Source organism: Phaethon aethereus, assembly GCF_964289735.1.
Source record: "Phaethon aethereus genome assembly, chromosome: 8".
NCBI classification, from domain to species: Eukaryota; Metazoa; Chordata; class Aves; order Phaethontiformes; family Phaethontidae; genus Phaethon; species Phaethon aethereus.
This window is the reverse complement of record NC_138584.1, coordinates 33289377-33313119: the sequence shown is the minus strand read 5'-3', so window position 1 is coordinate 33313119 and position 23743 is coordinate 33289377. Positions and strand designations below refer to the sequence as shown.

Sequence of the window (23743 nt, the reverse complement as noted above, 5' to 3'; positions counted from 1 at the left end):
TACGTTATATCTCTGTGTTAATAGAAGTTAATTTTTTGTGATTTACTTTAGAATCAAACTCTTCTTAAGGGTATGTAATATGGCATAGTTTTGTAGAGCAGCAAGCAGTCTACTCTGTGAACATGCCTTTATAAAATGTGCTTAAATGGGGTAATTCCCTTTCCCCATCTGTCTCGGTCTCACCCATAATTAGGGGTGAGCTGTAAAATGTCTTCTAAAGGGGTAGGAGGAGAAGGTATTTGGGAATTTGACCTGAGAAGTCAAATAATGTGGAGAAGCCTACTGTGATGGGTGTTCATCAGTAGTAAGCGCTCTGCAATAAATTGATGATTTAGAAATGCGGTTGTAGAGTTCTGTCTTGATTTCGCATACTGAGTCCCGCATCAAGTTTTCTTAGTTTACAGCTGGGGAATATCTTCCTGGTTTGATTTGCATTTGATCCTGTTAATTTTTTAATGTCATAGCTTCTGGAAATGAACTGGTGTATTTTTTTCATGTGTGAACATGAGTAATATAAGGGGAGGGGGGAGGAGGGGCTCAGTCCAATTAATTTTGCAGTAATTCTGTGTTCTTTTCTCCTTAATATTATGATTTAATATTAATATTATGAAGCTGTGGTCTTGTTCTAAGTCAAAGGTATTGGATTTAGGAAAAGAAAAAGCATAATTTGATCCTGATTTGGTTTCTATAAGGCAGAATGTCATCTTATGCTTAAGAAAACAAGTAACACTTTTCATTTGTACACCGGACAGTTCTTTCATGATTAAGAGGCTGGAGCATCTTTCATGTCACATTTCAATACTGTGAGGGTGGCCAAACACTGGACCAGGCTGCCCAGAGGTGTTGCAGAGTGTCTGCGGAGGGATTAACAACCCAACTGGGGACATCCCGGGCAGCCTGCTCCAGCTGCCCCTGCCTGAGCAGGCCATCTCGAGAGGTCCCTTCCCACCTCAACCATCCTGTGACATGGAAGTTGTGGTTTAATAAAACTAAGACCTCGATATGTCCATTTAAATTTAATGCTGTAGTTGGATTTATTGCCAGATTAAATTTGTGTGTTTCAGTCCTCTAAAAAAAAAAAAGTAAATGCTAATAATAAGTAAGGAATGGCTTGTTATTGGAATATCTGGTATGCTTATTCTGTTTCCCTTGCCGCATCTGTTTGCTCTCGTTACAGTAAACAGAAAAGAACCTACAAGATTTTAAATTGTTGGTTTTGGCTTCTGTAATTGTCAATTAAGTTTTCATCATTCCTAGCTAAAATGGCAGGGTGGCTCTTTCAGAGTTTTTGTCAGAAGTATTTTTCAGGAGTCTAGGTTAAGTATGTGATGGTAACTAGCAGAAAACAAAGTTTAAAGCAGCCTAAATGATGTCCTTTGCCCTTATTTCAGTGACTTCTGGTCACAATCCATTAGCACTCGGAATTTTTTGAGACAAAAAAAAAGTGGTATAGTATTTCTGATGTATTTAACACTTAACAAATCAAATCTTCTATTATAATCAGAAAAAAATATAGAGCCATTTTTCTGAATTTCTCTTGAATCTCTAAATGTACTTCTGCTTCCTTGCTATGATTGATAAGGAGATAGTGGCAAGTGGATTTCTCTCTCATTGCAGATGTTAGGAATTGAATTCTGCTCATGGTGATTTTATGGAAGAGGCTTGTGGCTTTTTTTTTTTTGCTTAAATTCAGCTGAATTTGCTCCTGAGAGTGTTTTCTGCATATCTTGTTCCACTAGACTTTCAGATTTTCGAAAGAGATTAAGAGACTAATTGCACACTGAACACTGGAGTGGGGGGGGGAAAGGCTATGGGTTCTTGTTGGAAGCCAATGGATACTGAGAGTCAGCTTTCTGGTGGCTTGGTAAGAAAACAGAAAATGAGAAATTTGAGGTTCTCATAACTGTAGGTGTCATGCATTTAAAAAAGCATAAAACTGTGCATGAGCCCTTTTCACAAGCATTATAGAGAACCTCTTTTTCTGCTCAAGAGCCTGTGATTTGAGAGGAGTGGAACAGCGCAGAGTGGAATGGGCACGGTGTGAACATCCTCGTTCTGCATGGGTGAAGATCCTGCCAGAGCAGAAACTATTAAATATATCTCCAAAGATGATGTCCCATCCCGAGTGCTGGCATAAGACACATTTTGGAGTGGAAAGGAGAGATTGTGGGGAGCGCTGAAATCCCCTCTTCTCACCCACTTTATGCCTCAGAAGCCTGCAAGGATGAAGTACTGCTCTTGCATTATCGTCTGGGTTTGAGTGTGGTCTGTGTAATCCCTGGGACACTCGAGGAATGGTGCCAGGAGCCTCCAGCACGGCGTTCAGGGAGATACGAAGGTGATGCTCACCAGGTGGGTGGTTGCGTGTGGTGGTGTTCATCATCGTGATGCACAGACATGGAAGTGACAAGTTTTGCACTGCCAACTTGTTGAATGTCTGTAGACCAACAGCACACGGGGGTTTTTTTTGAGTTTATTTCCCCTTAAGGAGGAGGGAAATAATTTTTTTTTCTATTTGCATAGAAAGACTGTGTCTAGAACAATATAGAGAAATGCAGTAGACTGGTTTTAACTGCAAGTAACCTTGCAGATTGAAAGATAGCTGCTGCATAGGCACAGAAGTCACATAGAAATGTTGGTTTTATAGTTTCTAGTTAAGTACAACTTATGTGCATTTAGCCATTTGAGAAAATGAACCAATTTTACTTCACAATATAGAAGTAAACACCAAGGCAGAAATGCAGCTGGATTACTGCCAGGTTTCTGGGTTGTAAGACACAGGGAAAGATTTTTGGTTAGTTGTTTAAGAATGGGGTATTTCCTCTCTGTGAAGTTCATACGATAATTCTCAGATTGCTTAAGAAAACTGCTGGAGGGGTGATACATCCATGTTACTACAGGAATTACAGAGAATTTTTTCTTAAAAAAAGTGTTTGTAGAGATCACTCGTAACTGATTTCTGTGAGCTTTCTCTGAAGTCTCTAGTAAACCTTTCAATACAGAGATCTGCTTAATGTAAGTAATATTTGTTTAATGTTTGCTGAAATACTCTTTCCCTTTCAAACGAAACTTTGGAGATTACAGAACAGTGTGTTAGGTTACAAATCAATAGGCTTTTTGGCTGGTCTTTAATTAAATTCTGAAACTGGTCAAGCATTATGATTCTTAATGTGTTGATGCATTTTAAGTTTGACTTGGTTTTTCATGGGGTAACAGCCTTCTGGCAATTACAGTGACTCAGGGCGGTGGTTTGGAGTGCAGCTTCTTGTCTCCCTAAAATCCACAGGGCTTCTGTAAATGATGAGGAATGTCTGATGTGGTATCGCTAGTTTTTGTAGGGGCTGAACAGTTTAAAAATGGGGATATTTGTATGTTAGGATAACCCAACAATATAATGAAATTTGAAAGAGGTTTTGTTGTTAAGATTCCTTCATGTTTACTTGCAATTAAATTTCTAAGTTGCTTTTAAGGACAGGAAAAAAGAAAGTACTTTTATGATTAAGAGTATGTAGAGCTAAGGCTTAAGTAGCCATCGTAGATTGCTGAGCTAACAGGCTGTGTTCTTGGCAGCTAGTGTACGCACGGTGCACCTTCTGGTTTTATTTTTCATTATTTTCTACAGAAGTGCATGTGCTGTAATGGACAGATTTACTTCCCAAAGTTTTTTTTTTTTTCCACTAGAGTATGTTATTTGTAGGAAGTGTTGCCCACTATACTTAATATTTATTCCCTGGAACAGCTGCACTGTGGTGTTTGCAAATTGGCTCGCTGCAGACCTGGAGCAAAGCATGAAATGCCCAGCTGCTTTTTAAAAGTTCCTTTTCTCCATAGTTTTTAGTTTTGAAATCCAGGCTTTGGAATTGTAATTGTAAACCATCCAATCTCATCACAGTATATAAAAACAGCGGAGAGGTGTGGTTTAAGGTTCCTCAGACTTGCATTTCTCCTTCTCTTCTTTTTTCCCCTCAGTCTTTCCTAGTTTCCTGGTGATGGGGTTTCATGGGAGGACCTCTCTGGTAGCCCTTCCTTTTCAGCTGTATTCACTCTCCTGGGTTTTCTCATTTGTAGACGTATGAAAAAGAGTACATGGTGTGTAAAGCTACTTTCTCTGTTTACTTTAAGGTAGAGCCGAGTCTTTGCAGCAAATAGTTGATTTTAAGTTTACCCTCCCCCCTCCAAAATTCAGAAGGTTTTGTGTCTCATGGTCTCTTGGATGCAAAATATATTGCTAGTTCTGGTATCAAGTTCGAAAGGGGAAACACAAAACCCCAATTCTAGAGCACAGTTCCTGTTTTTCTGACTTGACAGTTTGAGCTCGGACTTTATTACTGCTAGTTTTGTTAGTTTTGGAAGCAGGCAAATACTGTTTGATAGTTAAGCAAATGGGTCAGTCTGGGCATAATGTTTATCTATCCTCTTTTTCTTCTGAGTTATGCTGAAAACATCCCCCAAACTAGTCATGCTATGTTTTTCCCTGCAAAGAAGAGCAAAAAGTATAATTTTTAAGGCTAGCACAACATAATATAGAGAAAAAGTTACTATGAATAATTCATGCATAAGTTACCTAACAGAGTAGTGCAAATATAGCACTCAACAGCTTGGGACTTCCCTAAAATGTCAAGTGTTTTTTCTTACGTTTCAGGTTAGTGATTCTTCTCCTGCATTTTCTTATCCCTTGATGTCCAAAAAAGCCACTCAACCCCAATAATAACAACACTTATTTTGTCAATGAGAAGTGAAGATGTAATAAAAACTTGGCATAACTTCTGAAGGATATGTATGCTGATTAACTATACGATGTGGCTTTGCTACCACTGGCCTGCCTCTCTTCTTCCCTTTGTCATTTTCTTTATGATCTCTTTTAAGGCATGAGTGTCAAAATTAAGTTATTTGGGTCAGGTGATATTACTGCGAATCTGGCAAGGACTTTGGTATACATCATTTTTAAGCCGATAACTAGTTCTGGAGGAACACTTACATATATAAAATGTCCAGGATCGCATATTGCTACCTATGGTGTATATGTAGTATTAAACAGATTGTAATTGGTATCTGATTAGCTTGATTAGTCTTGATTAAATTGTACATCTGTTATGAAGGTTTTGTAATGGTTTTTCCACGCTGATGTTTTGATCATAAACATACAGTCAAAGTATAAAAGTTACGAACTTTGTGGAAATTCCCTATATATGACCACTAGTTCCTGTAAACTTCAGTAAATAAGACTAAGACTTGCTTTAGAAGGGTTTTTCTTTCATTTTTTGGGTGGTTTGAACTTAGAACAGCAGAGATTCTGAGTTCAGAAAGGTTGTCTACTCAACACGTGGATTTCTAGAATGGTCTTTGCTGGTCTTGTTCAAGATCTTTATTGATGACCTGGATGAGGGGATCAAGTGCTCCCTCAGTAAGTTTGCAGATGACACCAAGTTGGGTGGGAGTGTTGATCTGCTGGAGGGCAGAAGGGCTCTGCAGAGGGATCTGGACAGGCTGGATCAATGGGCGGAGGTCAGCTGCATGAGGTTTAGTAAGGCCAAGTGCTGGGTCCTGCACTTCGGCCACAACAACCCCACGCAACGCTACAGGCTTGGGGAGGAGTGGCTGGAGAGCTGCCCAGAGGAAAGGGACCTGGGGGTGCTGGCTGACAGCCGGCTGAACATGAGCCAACAGTGTACCCAGGTGGTCAAGAAGGCCAACAGCATCCTGGCCTGTATCAGCACTAGTGTGGCCAGCAGGAGCAGGGCAGGGATTGTACCCCTGTACTCGGCACTGGTGAGGCCGCACCTTGAATCCTGTGTTCGGTTTTGGGCCCCTCACTACAAGAAGGATGTTGAGGTGCTGGAGCGTGTCCAGAGAAGGGCAACGAAGCTGGTGAGGGGTCTGGAGCACAAGTCTGATGGGGAGCGGCTGAGGGAACTGAGGGTGTTCAGTCTGGAGAAGAGGAGGCTGAGGCGAGCCCTCATCGCTCTCTACAACTACCTGAAAGGGGGTTGTGGTGAGGTGGGGCTTGGTCTCTTCTCCCAAGTAACCAGCAATAGGACGAGAGGAAATGGCCTCAAGTTGCACCAGAGAAGGTTTAGATTGGATATTAGGAAAAATTTCTTCACTGAGAGGGTGGTCAAGCATTGGAACAGGCTGCCCAGGGAGGAGGTGGAGTCACCATCACTGGAAGTGTTCAAAAAATGTGTGGATGTGGTGTTTTGGGACGCAGTTTAGGGGCATGGTGGTGTTGGATTAACAGTTGGACTTGATGATCTCGAAGGTCCCTTCCAACTTAATGATTCTGTGATTCTGTCTTGTTGGAGGGCAACTCAGTAACTCGGCATGGCCGCAGCTAGGAAGGAGAGAAAGTAAGAAAGTATTTTCTGAAGCAAGATGCTTGGTAATTGTTGAACTTTTTGAGAGTGATTTAAGTATGACAGCTCCTTAATTTCTAGTCCTTTTTGGTGTTGGCTTTCAGTCCTTTTGTAGCATAATACTGTGAATCATTTACTTAAAAATGATCATTGAAGGTTGAAAGAATGTGTAGAAAATTCTGATGACACTTTAGTGCTGAGTATTGACACACATGACCTGTCCGCTCTGGAGGTCCCGAGGTTGGCAGTGGTGTTGTCCAGTACGTAAAGTAGGAGATGTTACAGCCAGCACTGGGAAAGGAGATACGGCAGGAGGTACTCGGTGTGAGTCATACACATTTGAGTCAGTGATTGAACAAGAGTGTCCCTGCTTAGCTATTTTTAATATTTGCTTACTCACATTTACTGTACTAAGCTCTTTACGGGAAAGGTAGTTAAAAGCTTTAGTAAGGTCTTAAAGCCTCTTTTCATGGCAACTGCTTATTTTATTGATTTGGAGTGATGTCTTCAGTCCTGTCTTTTCTGAGATTTTTAGGTCCTAGCATAATTCCTGTTCTGTTTGATGCTTCCAGAAGTACTGCAGTCCAATATTCACAGCATCACATCTAGACCTACATGGATAAATTGGCGCTGAGGCTGGACCTTACAAGCAGATCAGTAGTGGCACAGCTGAAGCGGCGAGGAGGGGTGATGATGAGTAGCTTGGTAGTGCCTAAAAGTGCTTTTCTACCTCACCAAGTGGAAGCCTGTTTCATACGGGACGTGATTAAATATATTAAAAATACATTCCTAGGTTTTAGCCACAACGAATATACAAGTGACAGCTTCTGTGCTCTAAAACCTTGCTTACAATTTATGTAATCCTTAGGGTGATTTCCTCCCCAGGACAGCAGCATGTTGAGCTTGTGGAGCTCTGATGACCGGTAAGGTGCAGCCTTGACTCTCTTCCTTACAGATATAGATATTCTCTTCTTTAGAGATGTTGATAGCTGTATTTGCAAGAGGAAGAAGTTTAGGAGGTTGCTTGGGGTGCACATGTGTGTCATGGAGTTCAGCGGCAGCTTCCTGTTTACTGCTGCAGAGTGAGGATTTGGTTTTGGGCCAGAGAAGGTGCAAGAGTGTGGCTTGTGGATTCACTGTTACACAGGTCTGCCCCTGCCTCTCCCCCACCCTTCCCATCACTTGGCAGAGTGTTGCAGCACCGACTGTAGCTGTGGGTTGGGGTTTTTGCTGCGGAGCAGTGGTGGAACCGATATGCTGGCTGAAAGTCGCTTTTTTTTCTTGATGCTGAAAAAATATCCTGGTGCGCAGCCAAGTTCCTTGAGCTTCATGTTGGCGCTGGAGCTGGGGGGGAAGGCTGGGGTCACAGTTCTTCAGATCGGAGGCTCTTTGGTTAAGTGTGGATAAACTGGGCCTGCTTGAGCTGTTGCAGCTGAGATAACTTTGTTATCAGCCTCTTGGGGAGAAAGGCTGACCTGTGGCATGTACAGCTAATACCTTGGGACTCATCAGTGGTGGTGAGAGCAAAGCAAGGCACAATGGTTTGTTGTTGTTGAGTCACAGCAGCAGTGCAATGGTCCTGCATCCAAAGCTGCTGTTGTGAGAGAGGCATCAGAAGAGAGGGAGGGAGAACTGCAGCTAAACAATGTCTGCTGCTATGTGCTTCTAGAGAACTGAAATAAAATTATACCTGGACTGAAAAGTGAGTTGGCCATAAACTTTTACAAAACTGTTCTTGGCCAAAACTGGAAATTGAGAAACAGTGAGCTACTGTAAATTTTCATAATATAAAGACACTGCTGGGAATGCAGATTGACTCCTGAAAATGTAACAATTTATATTCCTCTCACAATTTTTGACTTTGAACAGACCTTATAGTTGTGCTTTGAAGAGTGCCATTCAGTATTCTGAAATACAGAGCATATGTTACTCAGATATTTTTTTTTCAGCTTTCATACATTGTATAAGGCTCATAGGATGATTTTGTTGTTAAAAAGAAGACTACCAAGTTACCAGGCAGCAACTGCAGAAATTAAAAAAGCCAATGTTTTCTAAAAAGAGGAATGAGTGGACTGATGAGATCATTCTTCCCTACCAGAATTTTGTAGAAGAGATAAGTTGGATTGGTAGACTGGAGAGGCAGAAGAGTACTTGGCCTGAAATTGTTGTATGAGGTGACATCTTGTGCATTGCTACACCTCTGTCAAATGCTAAGCGTAGTAGAGTCTGTGTGGGTATGGATGAGTGTAAAGACCAGCTTTAGTCATGCTGGGACCAAACCATCAGCAATAGGATAATTGTGTAATCTGCAGTACAAACTCTCAAATCTGTAACCCAAACAGGACTCCCTAAGAAAAAAAAAAACAAACACAAAGTCCCACTGCTTACCATTGTACACTAAAGCCACTGATGTGTCTTACCACCTTTGAACCACTGTTGGCACAACTCGCAAAGGTAAACATGTAAAATTTACCCATTTAACTGTTTAGTTAAAAATAACATATGTATTTATCCAAGAGATTCAATGACTTGAGTGTAAATATTTAGTTTGCTTGACAGGGTGATACTGGGATATAGGTCATAGTTGACAAAAGACTCACACCAGCAATCCTCTTAATTGTAGCAAGTAGACCATGTAAAGCCGTAGCATTCACAATTAAATTGGATAGCGGAAATTCAGTAGAGAACTTGCTGAAAATAATTGTTAGAACTTTGGTTGGTTGAAAAAAATCCATAATTTCTGATACGGTGTCTTGAAATGCCATACTGCTTTGCTCAGATCAGTTCAGGTATGTGCAAGCTGGGGAAATGCTTACGCCTGTGTTAATAGGTGGTGGTGGTGGAGTGGACTGGGTTTACAGGTTTCTTCAGCCCCATGTTCCTGCAGAACAAGCTGCTTGTGGCAAGGTCTGCCTGTGCTTAAAACACTAAATGTCAGTTACTTTAGTTGTCTCAGGAGATAAAACTGATGCTGGAAGAATATCAGGGTTCCCCTCTATTTCAAGCAGAAAGCAACTGTTAGGACTTTAAGTCTTTTGGATAAGACTTCAACTGCAGCAGTTGGCAGCCTGGCCTTCATAACATCACAGCTATCCCGTATTCTGAAGTCCCGTAGGAGAATCAGTATGAATCCATGGAGGATGTGTGCTGTCTTGGAAGGCATCTGAGTTGTGACTGACACCATGTTTGCATTGAAAGGAGCAGCTGATGACTCTACGTGTGTGTGTGCACGTAAGTGAAAAAGCAGCAAGCACCATCTGTAGGGTTGGACACAGGAGGCCAAAACAGTTAGCTGAGGAGGAGCATCTGACCCTGTAATTGGACAGCTACTGCAGTTCAGATTCAGCTTTTCGGTCACCAAAGGGAGACACAAGAATCCTCGTTATTTGGCAGAGCTTGAGTTGTCTACTTGGACAACTTTCTAAATAGCTTAATTTGGCTTTCACCAGTTGGCTGCCTTTGTTTTGCGGGGCTTCTGCCAATTTACTTGTATTTGACGATTTTTAGGAAGAAAAGAGCCTGCAGCTGTGAAAAATGATGGTGTTTTTCCCCGTCTTTGTCACAGTTGGGATCAGAGAAAAAGATTTGGGTGAGATGTGAAGCGTGTCATTTCTTCCTCACCCTTCAGGTGATATTTGGGGCTTACCTCCTCTTTTTAAAGTAAGGTAGGCAATATAAGGATTCATTAAAGCCTGAGAATATAAAAATAATTGCAAGAAAATTGAAGTATATCCTGAGGAAGAATCCTCTCCATCCAGCTTTTCAATCTCCAGTCTAAAGAGACTAGGTTAGCTACAGATGTCTGAGATCCTTCTCAGTCAAAGGAAAGAGTCAGAAACCTCATCTGACCTACTTCAGATCTCTGTTTCAGGATAAGGTAAAATGCATCTTGGACTTAATTGTCTAGATTGACAATGAGAGTATCTAGCTCAAAGGCAGATGTCTGCATTTAGCCAGATGTATGGGAAACAGGGCAGCACAGAAGTATTGCCAGGGTCCCCTCTCATCTCTGGCTAGGAGACCTGTTTTGAACACAGCTTCTTTATTAGCAAACCACTTACTGAGACCGAGGTGAGTAAAGGTCAGTGGAAACTTGTTTTTCAGCTGTTACCCATAACTGCTCATTTGTGGGAGAAGAGATGTAACTCTGCTCAGCTTTTTGGAGAGAAAAGATGAGTGCCTACCCTATTGCTTTTCAGGCAGAGACTAAAAATAAACCAGTTACAAGTTTTATCACTGTGATCCTTTTTCTCTAAAGATCATTTTATACACCATTCTCTCTACGCTTCTGTTTTCCACACACTTGCAGCCACCCCTGGCGGGCCTTTGGGATGTGTGAAATGAAGCACGAGAAGTCCTTGGTGGTAAGGCTGCAGCGTGTAGCACAGCAGTCTTTGCAGAGACCTTGCAGATGAGCTGACCTGCTGCCTGCCCCGAGAAATTCTGGCCTTGGTGAAATGGTGAGAAGAGCAGAAAATAAGTCCATAAAATAGACTGAATGGACTTAGAAGACGGATTTCAGTGTTGTGTCTCATTTTTCTTCAGACAAGCCAATTAACCATTTTCAGTTCCTTCTTCTGACTGACAGGGATAAATGTGTTTACAGCTAACCATTAATACAGGTATACTCTTTATTAGTCAGTAACAAAAAGTAATTGCTATGTGTGTTTATCTCAACAGATGGACAATAAACAACTGTATTTCCCACTTGCATTAAAAATTGTGTCTCAACGGCAGTAAATCTTTCTTGTCTCCAGTCATATGCATACTTTGAAAAATACACACAGGTACGAGCATGCCAGTGGATACATACTGCACTCTTGAGAAATAGTTGCTTAAATTAAAAGTTAAAAAATAGAATTAGCTTCAAATGGCAATGTCAGAACTTGACTTGGGTTTTCCTCTCTGAGGACTGATCTTCTTTCTAATCTCTGTGGTGCTGATGGGAGCTAGTAGGAAATGCCATTTAAATGCATTTAATGGAGCGGTGCAGTGTGAGAAAGCAGTTGTCAGGCTGCCAGTGTGGCGCTGGCTTGGCCCCTGCTGCCATCTCCGGAATGCCCATCCCTGGTGCAACTCCTTGAATGCAGTGAGATTTCCCTTGAGCCAAAGGAAAACCCACCAAAGGGTGGGGTAACTGAGCCAAACAGGCCTTGTTAGTTTGTTTCAGCATGCATGGATAACGAAATACAGTGTCTGGAAAAGGACTGGTTAGCTAAAATGACAGTGAACTTGTCTGCAGAGACCATTCCTGTTCTGAAGCCTACCCGCCCATATGTATGCTGACCTCTAATCCAGCCTTTGCCTTTCAGAAGAGGTCTAAAAGCAAATAAAACAATTGGGCCACTTTGTGGTCCTTGCAGTTTGGCGAGCAGATGCTCTGTGAGCGTGCAGCTCTCTTGTCCCAGTGTACAGGTCCTGTCCCGGTGGGACTGCTGGAGGCCTCTTCCTTGGGTTAGCTTTTTAATGTGAGGTGCTAAGCTAGTCGCTCTCCTCCAGCTTTTCTAAACGTAGAACACCTTTTATATCGCAGTGAGCCAGTGTAGTCTAGTAACTTTCCTTGGGAACTTCTTGATTTGGAAAACTGTATTGTTCACTTTTCGTTGAACATGCCTCTTGTGCACCTATATGGCTAAATCTAGGGTGCTTTTTTTTTTCCTTACTGTTTATTGCAGCTTTAACCTGAATGCTTTTTTCTGATGCCCTTTTCAACTCCTTCCTACATCTACCATCATTAGAACATTTACCCTCTATTTGTTGACTGTGTTAGCACAGGTGAGCACAGTAATACATCTCTTATTTGCAGACGTGGTGACTGCCACTTGCTGTAGTGAGGAGAATGAAGGCCAATGTCTGAGAAAGCAAAAGCTTCGTCAAAATACAGTAGTTAATAGGTATATTAAGACAAGGTTGAAATGTTGCCTTGACTAACTGTCCTTCATTAGTTTCCCAGCAAATAGGTTTTGGTTGGAGGTCAGCATATTTGATTTTCAAAGCTCTGGGTGGCATTGGCATAGCTAGTGTAGAGCTCATTTCTTTCTGTAAATTGGTCTCAGATGGCTGTGGCTTTCCATGGCAACACTTGCTGACTCCTTTGCAAGGGAACATCTGTGTATAAATTATCTCACAAACAACAAAAATGATCCATTGATGTGAAGCAGTTTCCTCATGGACTGAGGTATTGGTAGCTCACTGTCCAGGATGCTCTGGTGGCCTGCATGGTGTATGACTGTGCGGTGGCACAGGGTGGCCACGGGATGGGAAGGAAAAGCTGGAGTTGCTTTGCTTACAGTCACAGAGAGGAGAGCTTTCAAATGTAGGTGGTGGTTTGCACAATGTAGCAGAAATCATAATGCAGCTTATATCTGGCAGAGGAAGAGGTAATGCTGCATTTTGATTAGTGTTTCTAACTTTCTAAACCTGGAAGCACAATCAGGAGTTGAACTTTTTTTTTTTTTGATGGTAGTAGGGCTTCACACTGGAGAAAGACAGCTGGAGTCTCCTTGAGTCCTTCTCAGTGAAGGAATGCCATATGCGTGCTAGCAGTTGGTATTGCCATATTCTTCCCTTATGCAGATTCTGAGAGAAAGGAGGGGGAGAGGAAAAACTAGAGCTACGCTCCATTTCTTCCTGTTGCTGAGTTTCGCACTGCCAGGTGGCAGGTTTTCCAGGAATTAAGTTCTGCCTGAAGGACAGAGGTGCCACCTAAAAGTTCTTCATTGCTGGTGATGCATGTTTTCTTTTCTTGGTTTCAGAAGTTGTGTTGGTTGCAGCATAGGCACATGCTGATCTGTACAATTAGGTTGAGCTAACTGAGAGGGAGGTCTGTTGCTGCTAGAGGAGCTAGGAGGAGGAAGAGGTTGGTGACTTTTGTTTGATAGCTGTATGTAAGGCTGTACTTCAAAGTTTTTTGCCAAATTGGATTAACCTCGAGCCCTGTTGGTAGGACCATAAGTGATCTGTGCTCAGATCTGGAATCCCATTGACATTTTTCTTGTTGCTCCATTCCTGTTCTGTTTTACTGTGTGTGATGGCCTTTACAGATGTTTTTGTACGGTCACTTCTGGGACCACACAGCTACAATTAGCACCTCCTCCGCTACCAGGGCACCTGCTGCTTTACAGAGATTTCTGCACTTTGTATCTCAGCTTTTTACTTTGTTGTGTTGTAGATCTATATATATAGGGCCTAACAGAAAGGGCTTTAGTTGAGACACTATCTTTAACCCTGAGATTGTTTTTGTACCATCTGGCCATACCTTCTCCAACCAGAATTGCATGCAGTGTTCCAGTATTGGGACTACTAGCATTACAGCAGGGTGTTTTAACTTAAAAGATGAGCAGAGAATACAGAGAGGGGTAAGAGACTTTGAAGATCAAATTGTTCTTGCTGTCGATAGTAAATCCCAAGTTTGCTATGAAATTGTATGGGTTTGCAACTGTGTTATAGAAAGAATGTTTGTTGGTTAGGGGATGTCTTTGTTGGTGGTTTGCTCTGAACAGGAAGGCAAAGATAACTGGTGAAGTTTTGTTTGCTTTTGTTTATGACTTGTTTTAAATGGTGAGCCCTTAAGAGTGAACTTTAACAATATCTTCCCACCACATTAAAAAAAAGAAAAAAGGCAAACCATCAAAAAACACTTAACAAAGTGCAAAGCCACCACAGGAAGCACGCGACTACCAGAATTCTTCAAGAATAAAGCAATCTAGGGGATTCAAGTGTCTTGCTGTATGCAGAGTAGATGTTGACTGCATTGATTAAAAACTGTTTAAGGCCTTTATATGTGATTTGGGTGCTTATGGCAGCAGGTTAGTAGCTCTAGTTTTTGAAGCAGGTAGAATGCAAAGAGGTGCCAGTATTTCAGTTTGTTCTTCTGAGAGCTGCTGAGGTCAACCTGAGGTTGCTCTTTGCCATCAGTAACTCCTGCTCCTTGGGAGGTGCTGGGGTGCCACCGGCACTGCTTCTGGGCAGCTCAGCACCATTGCAAGGTGATGCTGGGCAAGTTCGTCCTCTAGGGTAAAGAAATTTTGCTGTAGCAAAACCTCCTCTCTCACCGGTTCCTTCTCTGAGGCCATGTGTGTGGTGGCTGATGGTGGGGGAACACAGAGGTGTGCTAGTGCATGGAGGTGAGGAGGGAGCCAGGGGCTTGCTTGCAGTCCCTCTTTGCTGCCACCATCGTAATGTGCAGCCTGAGTAGCTACTGCTGCCCGGCTCTGGGCAAGAGGAAGCAGGGGGTGCAGAGAATTGGGACGAGAATCTCCATTTTATGATACAATTTGAAAATGAAAAAGGTTAAGAACATCTGTAGCTGCTCTCAAGGAAGTGGCTACAGGGCTGAACATGAAATGACCGTGTGTGGTTATTGCGCTGGGAGGTTTGTTAGAGTGGTCTGTGAACAGCCGGTGAGTCTTGGAGGAGGGGAGCTTTGCACTAGCTCCGTGGTCACCGAGAAGTCCCAGCCCCTTTGCATGTTTTACATACTGTTGAGCTAGAAAGCTGTAGTGTGTGTGAAGTCCACCTACTCAGGCTGTTGGTATTTGGAGGAACTATTGCTTCTAATTCTGCCTCTCGTGTTAGGGACTGCAGAGTGGGATGTAGGACACCCAGGCTAGTTACCAATGCTGGCACTGATTTCCTAGGTGAGTGGGCAAGTCATTTAATTTCTCCTTCTCCTCTACTCATTTGCAGAAAAGATGTGCTGATAGTGTTTCTTGTGCCGTCTCACCAGTCTTGACTTTGCTAGACATCAGCTGTTTGCTTGTTTTGGTTTGTTTCTTACTGAAGATCTAAGGCATGATCGGAAATCCGGGTGCTGTCATAATAAATCTAAGTTTTCTTTTTCCTTAAAAGCAAGTAAAATTTAGGGTTCCCTTGTTGAGGAGCACCAGTGGATCATGGAGATGGTCATTGTACCTGAAGGGATGTATGAGCTTGGTATTATGCCAAAGGTGATGTTTTGCAACCGGGGGGTACAAACAGCCCCCTCCCAGGTACACTCTCAGTCTAAATAGTTACCCAGCAGAAGAATGTTGGGCGTGGAACAGTGCTATGCCAGGATGTCACATCTAGGACCTGGGGTTCATCTCTTCTCCAACATGCACAGACTGCTGAGCAGATGAAATCAGTGAGGTGAATAAGGTGGAGATGGGTGGATTGTGGCTTAAAACTCTTGACTTGTGAGAAGTTGGAGGAGAGACTAGATGCATAGCAAGTCCCCAGACATCAGGTTTCTTTGCCAAATATTTCAGTATGGTGACTTCTGTGGGATTTTAAGGCTTGGGAGAGCAGGATGAAGCAAGCTCTCTTGCTGCAGTCCGGTTAAAGAGAGGAGCTGTTCTGCAGTTACAGACCTTTGTCTGGAAGGTGTGGATGATGAAAAGTGCTTCATCTCCCTCCTGGTGGTTTTTCCGACCTAGGAAAACTGCTGGTAGCTCCTAAATATTCAGGGAGCAAAGGTAGGAGTTGAAGCTTTGTAGAAGTCCTGGCACACTTGTTGGACACTGAAGCCCCCTTGTGCTCCTAAATTACAGCACCATCCCCGCTCTTGCTGGGTACATCCATGGCACAGTGAGCTGCGTGATGACGTTAGCTCTCTGTAGTCTTCCAGTCATCAGAGCAAGAGTCACACGTGTCGTAGTGGTTTTTCTTCAATTCTTTCTATGTTTGTTTCCACCCCTGCCTTTCTGGTAGATCTGTGCAACGACTACAATGTGTATTCCTCTCTTGGAAAAGGTAGAGCTGTTCTCTGGGCTTCAGCACGTCCTTCTAGACCAAAGTGCTGTGCTGACTTCAGGCGTGGGTGTATGACCAAAGACTCTTGAGTTGAAAGAGTTATGGTGCATTAGCGGAGCTGATGTACGTCACCCTGTGTTCACTCACTGTCTGACCCAGCTGTGGGATACATTATGTTAGCTTTCACTGAAGTTTTACCTTTTAACTGGGGCACAAAGAGCACATGCGTAGTCTTGCCATGTCCGGTTCTAGTGACCTGATGGGATCACTCGCCAGGTAAGCCCAGAAGGAACCAGCTTTACATACCCTTAACACTATCTCTTCCAAGAAAACATGGATTTGGAAGTCTTTGCCACCCCAACTGATTTTTCCTGAAAGTTTTTCTACACATCTGAACTGAACTTCAGGAAACCCCTTAAATCAGTGCAGTGCCACCAGGAAGAGGCCGCGTTTCCTGAAGATCTGCTTCATTTCTGGGAAGATGACATGGCTTTTTGCCAGAGAACTTCCATCACATCTGAAAGGTGCAAACTGATAGCTGCGTGCTAGCGCAGGCACGGAGAGGGGATGTAGGTGAGCAGCGTGGAGGAGAATGTAAAGGAAGGAAAAGGATCATTAATGCTGTATCCTAGGCAGGAATAAAAACAGATTGTCTGTGTAAATCTCTTTAAGGCTGGAATCCCCCTTCAGTCACGTTAGCATCAGTCTTAGTAATAAAGCTCTTTTTTTAGGTGGTTGGCTTCGTGGCGGGGTGGGGAAGAACTTTCCTCTAGTTTGCATGTGATAGGTTTTAAGAGTCTTGACTACATAAAAATCGTGTCATTAATAGGTTTCCATGATGACTCGAAGCTTGATGCGTGAATGTATTTGCCTTCAAGGAATTTGATACTGCTTTAGCTGAAAAGTGGTTAGTAATTGACTATACAAGGATATAGGAACAGATTGTAAACTTCCCAAGAATTGCATAGTTTCAAGTTGTCGTTAACCAGAAATTGTGAATAAGAAATGATGAAGTACACATATATAGTTTAGAAGCAAGCTATAAAAATTGTTGGTCACTGTTCGCCTCATAGAAGCCCAGTCTGTATCCGAAGGAACATCAAGCTGGGAAGATCAAGTAATAAAAAGGAAAATGTGACTTTGTGTTGTGTGCATGCTCATGCATCTGCAACAGCCTTTGCAGACGAGACAATAAAGGTGGTAAATTAACACGCAGCTTTCTGAGCAAGCTGAAAAACTTCTTCCCACATAGGTGACACATCACAAAATTCAGAGAAGTAGCTGAAATTGCATTGGAAAAGCACAGGAAATGAGCACGGTTAGTTCTCATACTGTGATGGTGAATTGAGTGGGTTTGTAAAGCGTTGGGACTGGTCCAAAGCAGTCGGTAAGGGAATGCAGCAGGAATCTGCCTCCTCTGCTTTTCAGAGTTAGATTGCTAAAAGTGGAAATATATAACATCGGTTAATATAAGCGTGCAAATAATGAAGGCTGGCTGCACCCTGTTTTTCAGTTCTTAAGAATCTTGCTGGACGTTAACTATTTTTGCTGAAAATTTCCGTTATATGTGCTCTCAGCCTGATTTTTAAAACAAAAGTTTTACAACATAGATCAGTCATATCGCAGAATGAATACTATAGAAAAACCCAAGGGGAATTAGTAATTCTGGTTTTAGGGCAGAGGTAAACAGCGTGTGGTGAGATCTCTCTGAATTAAATAAAATAAATACTGAATTGCACATTCAGTGAAAGAGTCCTGTGGAAAAAAAATAGCATGTTATCACATACATAAAGACGATGAAATATTGCATATGCACAGAAAGTACCCAAATACGGTTAAAAAGGCAACCTTATTCTGCCCTGTAGCATTTGGGTTCTTGAATTTCCAGAAATAATACTTTAAAAGCTTTTTTTCTTCAGTATGTCTGGAAAGAAACATCCCCAGAAAAGAGCACCGATAGTAGTTTTTAATAGTTAATCTTAAATTATTTGTTATTAGCGAATGGGAGTGTTGAGAGCTGAGTCAACGTAGTGAGCAGATCCACAGGTCAGAAGAAGACATGGGCACCGTAGGCAGCACGGAGGGAGATGCTGAACCTTTTGCTGTCCTCAGATGTACTTGGACAAGAGTTTTGGATCCGAGGGAGCTCTGTGTACGGTCATGTTCTACTTTAATGAAAAGTTTTACCTTTTTCTTTCCAGTGAGCTTTAGTTAATCAAAACTAATCTGATCTTTGTCTGCTGCGGTGGTGGTTGTGCCTTCCAGGGCTGCTGTAGGAGGGTGGTCAGTCAGCGGTGTGGTGGCCCCTTCAGTGTTTTGGGATTTTAATGTGCTGCTTCATCACAGTTTGTTATCGTATCGTCACTGTCATTTTCTGTTGTTAAAATTTATGAAGTAGAGCGCCTGGTTTTATTTTAAATGGATCTCTAATAGCTTATGTTAGAGTAGCTGTGTGTCCTGTGCTGGATGGGCTGTGACAAGTTTCTGTACTAGTGTGTTGAAAAAATAATAGTAATTGAGAACTTTCGGGCTGACGTGAACTAGGAATACTACAAAAATGGCATGCTTTGCATGCTTAAGGAAAGCCTATCTATTACTTTCTTAGCATAAGCAATCCTAAACATCCCCTGGCTCTGTCCCTGTCATGAAACCAGAAACTAAATTGGCTGAGGGAAAAAAAGAGGAAGAGCTTGCAAGTGGTGCTTCAAACCGAGTTCTGGTTTGGTCAGATTTTATCTGGGGTTTTCCTCTCCTCACATTTTAGAGACTTTTGCCCCTGAAACAGACCTTCCATCTTGCATTTTGTTCCTGTGATCCTCCTTTATGGTGGATGTTCAGCACAGGGGCGGTGGTGTAGCAGGGCCGGCGTGAGGGCTCAGCAGTGCCGGCCGGAGTCTTGTTTTCCTGTCAGAACTCCCCAAAACGAGTAGGAAGCTAAACTTGAATTTTAAATCTGAGTAGGTCTCAGTGCGCAGGTTTGCCTCGGGTTAAGCGTGGGTATGCGCAGGGGGGTTTCTTCTCAAAACCTGTGTGGGTTTCATGTTTTCCCTTTGCCTGTTAAAACGCTTTACGAATGGAAAACGTAAGGTGCTGGGTCCCCGCAGGCAGCAGCTTGCTGGCAGCCGAGGGCATTTCTCCCGGCTGGCACAGCGGCTCTGCTCGCACCTCCTCCGCATCGCAGTGCCTCCCTTTTGGGAGTTGCAGCGGTTCTGCTGGGAGAAATTTGAGTGTGTCCCGCTGAGAGCGAGAAAACTGAGTTGGGGTAAAAACCCAACAAATCCATTTGTCTGCTCAGATGGGGAGCCGAAGCCGTGTGGCATCCATAACCCTGTTAACCCTGGAACTCAGGTGAGAAGTTTTCTTAAAAATGCCCGTTGCAGCTTGTAGCCAGTTTCTGTTGGTATCTGACATCTTGAAGTATCTCCTAGCTGACAGTTTTATCCTCTGTTTCCTTATGCAATAAGGAATATATCCTTATTCCTTATTCCTTATTCTTTTTCTATTTCGGGGTATTTTTGTTGAGGGGCACTCTTGGCAGGGCCACGTGTGGATGCCCCAGCTTCACAGGAGGCTTTGGAGCCAGGCTGGCTTTCCCGGGCTCCTCCTTCCACAACAGTGGATTAACTTCTTCCTTCTGGTTCAGAGAAGATTTGCAAATAGTTTCTAAAGTATTTAATTTGTGCCTCCGCCTTTCCTTTCTTTCTTGATTTTTGAGGCATACAAAAGTTTCAAGGGGTTATTTAACAAATACTGTTGTACATTTGGGTTTTTGCCTTGGAAATGCTGGGACTGTTGGGCTTGAACCATTCTGTTTTTATGAAGGAGACCTCGGCTGTGGCAAGTCATAGGCAGGAACTTGAGTTTTTACCAAATATTATTATTTTCCAAGTATTTCATTATGTCTTAATAGTTTAATAGCCAAAACAGAAACAAACTGATTTTGAACAACCTGCTGTTAGAATTCCTGCTCCCTATTTTTTAACTTTCTATCTTTCTGATACCAAAATTTTGTGAGGGCTTCATCCATGTATGAGAAAAAAATACTTACTGTGGGCTCCAGAATCTGTTCATTCACCTCGTCCAAAGAAATTAGGTGTGAGTGTTGGCAATTGCAAGCGCTTGGTTTTGTTTTTGTGCCTGTGTGCCCCCAAAATCACTAATTTTGTGGTTGTAACCCTTGCACTAAGGATGAATCGTTGTCCCCCTCTGCTGGTGGTGCACCGAGCTGGGGATTTGCTCACCCTGCCAGCCAGCTGAGTTACTCTGCAACTAAAATACAGATTTTTTGAGAAGGTGGCAGGTGTGTGCATATACGTTGGTCAGGATTTTAAATGACCAGAGCAACCCTGTGCTTTGGGGAGTGCTCAAAAGTCTATAGTGTATCAGCTTTCAAGGTGTGAAGTTACCAAGTGGTATCTTGAGAAGGACCATCCTACCTTCCCCTAAATATTTTGCAGCGTGCATCATCACAGAAGACTGTTTCCACCACGAGAAACAGAAATTGGGTGAAGAGAAAATATACTCTGAAAAAAGCAAACGCTGTCCTGTCAGACTACTCCCAACAGAGACTGAGTGCATCCCTGTTGTCCTCTGTTGTGTCCCCTGGAGTAGTACTGCTTCAGGAGGATGGCTGAAGTGCTGCAAGGATAAGCAGGGGAAAGCGGAGCTTGTTGTGCAGGAAGAGACCAGTGGAGCGTGGCACAAGCCAAACAAAATGCAGTCTGAGAAAGGATAGAGCCAGTATCTGTAAGTTCATCAGGTAAACCCTCATGAGGGAGGCAAGATAGTCTGCTGGAGATAAGACAAAAACAATGGTCAGCTGAGGCTCTGAAACCTTTTAAGTGCCAAAGGATAAAAATCCCCTTCAGATTTCTGAGACGAAGCATGAAGGCTGTGTAATGTGATGCTGAAGATTGCATGAGACCGCAGGTAGTGGCTGCGGGGAGCTCCGAGTCATGGACCCGGGGGGACAGTCGCACCCGGGACTGGGGTGAGCCTTGCACGGGGGACAGTCACACGGCTGCCGTACGCGCTTGCAGGCAGCAGGATCTGGAGGAGCGAAGGGCTGCCGTAATCTATCAGCGGTGCCGTGACCTGTACTGTATGTACGATTAATATTACTGTGTAGGACTGGTGAGAGGTGCTACTGCTAAGACAGAGCAGGAAGTTGTCTTGTTCAGTGGAGACTTTTTGGAAGATTAAGATGCATTTTTAAGAAGTTGAATTCCTTACATTGAGCATGGGAATATCTGGAAAACTCGTTAGTAAAAAGTAAGTTAAAGGTTGGACATTGGTTTGTTTCCTTCATCCCCAGAAATGTGTTGTAAATGAAGCAGCACTTAAGGTTCTTTTGTATTCTGAGAATTGCTGCTGTGATTAGAAACAAGAGTATGAGCTATTAAACAAAACCAAAGAATTCAGTGTTGAAAAGCAACAATTTTGATTCATGAATCTGCAAGAAGGCAATGGTTTTGTATTTCTCTTCACATTTTAAAACATCTGGACAATCTTTTTAATATTATGCCCACACAAACATTAAAATATATTGAGTTTCGGTTATAAGATATGTCATTTAAAAGGGAGTGTTTTCAATTAGTTTAAAGCTAATATCTTTAACCTTTTGCATTTAAATTTTCTGGTGCTGTGCAGAAATAATTACTGGCTTGTCTGCATGTTCCAGTAATCATGCTCTCAATTACTTCTTGCCCATATTATCGCCGAGGGAATGTGTCTGCAAACTCAGATTTAACATTAAAGTGGCAGGGATGGAAAGAACATGCGGTTTAATTGTAAATGTGTGCTGTGCTGTTAAATGTTTTGTTTGGATTTTTGTGGGTTTTTTTTTTTATATGATAGTATCGTGTTTGCAGGGCACTGGGGAAGGGAAGCTTGTGCAGCAGCAGCAATGCCAGACTTTCTCTAGACTAAGCCTAAGGCTTATAAAAGCAATATTCATTGAAGTCTGCTATATCGGATTAATGCCTAATGCTGTTGCAGCAAAAACAATTAAAAACGCATTTAGTTCAAGTATGTTTTGGCAGAGATGGGGAAGAAGAGGAAAAGGAGGGATGGAGAGTACAAACGGAGGAGTCTTTCAGCCTCAGATGAGTGATGGGCGACATTTACCAAACCAGCAGTACTGTCATGTTTGGTTTAGACATATTTTGTCACATTCAGTTTAGTGTCGCACTTAATGAATGACTACCCCAGGAGAAGCAAGTGGGATGGTTTCCCCTTGAGAGCATGGATCTGTGTCTGATGGACAGTGACGCAGGACCAGTATTGGAGCATGGGAGTCTCTCTGGAGATGCAGAACAGAGTCCCACATCCTTCTTCTCTTCAAGAAGTGCAGAGTCCTTCCTCATCTGGCCTATTCCCATGCCAATGGGAGAGGAAGCAGCCTGTCCACTTCTGGAAGGGGACAGGCATGCCTTTCAAGCATGCTGGCTCTTTCACTGGTGCTCCACGCTCTACCATCAGGACTAGGACTAGGGAGACATCTTACCAGTGTCCAGTCTTTCCCCGCCTTCTTAACTATTTCTATAGCATCTTTTGAATTTACAGCCCTGGTATCAGACAATACTTTAAATAGAGGCACAGTCAAGCCTACCATTAAAAAAAGAGAGTACTGATACTTTGCCAGTTTGCTTCAGGTGATAAGGATAAGCTGTAACTTTGGGTGGGAGTAATTTTGCAAACTGGCCCCAGAATACTGAGGTGGTTTGTGGTGTTAGATAAGGCTTAAAAAAAAAAAAAAAAAAAAAAAAAGTAGGCTCTTGGAAGGTGCCCCTGCTGCCTGAAGGCACTGAAGTCATGGGCTGCGATCTTTGTGAGCCTCTGAGAGAAATAAGACCCTTGCAATGATACTCCCTTGAGTAGCTTCCTTATTCTCTACTGCCCACTCAAGGCTCTGCACCTTTCACCACAGAGCAAAGGAGAATAAAACAAAGAAAAACCCTAATAATCTGGAAGGGGAAGAAACAGTAGAGACTAGGGAAGAATTTGCATTGGCAATATGTAGTTAAAAATGTGAAGAATTAAGTGACTTCAAAAGCCATGAAGGGAGGTAAACCAAAGAGAAGAATGCTCCTTTGGTGTTACAGCTCAAGGTTGCAACAAGTAGGACACCAAACTGATGGCTGATGCTCTGAAAATATGAAAAAAAAAACCAACAACCCCCACATGAATAACCAAGGCTTTCCCCCTGTTTTTTGTTTGCATCTCAGCCAGTGCGCCCAAATTGTCAAAAGAAATCAGTAGACTTACATAAACTCTTAGATGCTTGCTATGACTGTCTTAGGTTGGGACTAGATCCAGATGTCAGTTATATTAATGGAAAGATTCCCTTGATTGCAAGTGGCATTTTATCAGCCTGACGATATATTTTGTGCCTTAAACTGTACAAAGCCATTCCTGACTTTGGAATATGGCTTAAAAATTAAAATTTAATTCTTTTTTTTTTCTCAGCCAGAGTCAAGTTGCTCTTGGAAAGTGTGAAGATAATCCGTTTCAGTTGCGTAGAGGATCACACAGTCACATAAATGCAGGTGTGTTGGCTTCTCAGGTTTGGTTTTGCTTGGTTTTTGGTGGGAGGATTAATATATAGAATTGGTGGCTTGGACTTTTGTTATTAATTGAGCTAAAGCTGGAACACAGAC

General features: G+C 42.6%; 1 protein-coding gene across 1 annotated transcript in view; it reads left to right on the top strand.

The window, feature by feature from the left end:
* JAK1 (Janus kinase 1) overlaps positions 1 to 23743 on the top strand; it is a gene marked incomplete at its 5' end in the record, with an annotated part of 67176 nt that overhangs the window by 9309 nt on the left and 34124 nt on the right. The window lies entirely within an intron of this gene.